Genomic DNA, 694 nt, shown 5'->3' on the forward strand with positions numbered 1-694 from the left:
ATATGTTGGTATCTCTCCTGCTTTGCCACGTGGAAAGTCGTTCGCTGCGGAGGCGACACGTGTCCGTCACAACATTATTTAGGCTTCAAACTTATAAATTTTGGGCCTTATACAACTCTAATTTTTCAAGTCCGGTAACCCACAAAGTCCACCTCTGAACCAGTAGCCGTAATCAATTATATATAGATAGATAACAAAAAAAATCCACATCATCGTAAACTACTTTGCCACTTAAATTATTTGTCGGTCTCTTTAGACTCTATTATTTATGACTCTAAACTTTGATTTGGGTCTATACAATAATATTATTCTTACTATAGTCAACTAGCAAATGAAAAATAGATTTGATTCATCCGCCAATTTATTTTTCTAAGTTAATATATGGTCAATAATTGTATCCCAATTTTAATTTATAAATAAATAGAATGACGAGAGGTTTGAGATCAAACATTAAAATCGATGTGCCGTTAACCAGTACTACAAAGCTCTGCACACATGAAATTAGCCATGTGTTTACCCGTAACTGAAGAATCGAACCTTACCAAATAAAAAACGTAATCAAATTTCATAAATCAGGTATATTTCTATATATCATGTATTCTATATTTTTCTGAAACTAAAATATTAAAAACAAACGATAACCCAACCAAAATCAATAAGTATCTCAATTTGAAATATAATTTACAAATCTAAA

This window comes from Brassica oleracea, chromosome C3, assembly GCF_000695525.1.
Source record: "Brassica oleracea var. oleracea cultivar TO1000 chromosome C3, BOL, whole genome shotgun sequence".
NCBI classification, from domain to species: domain Eukaryota; kingdom Viridiplantae; phylum Streptophyta; class Magnoliopsida; order Brassicales; family Brassicaceae; genus Brassica; species Brassica oleracea.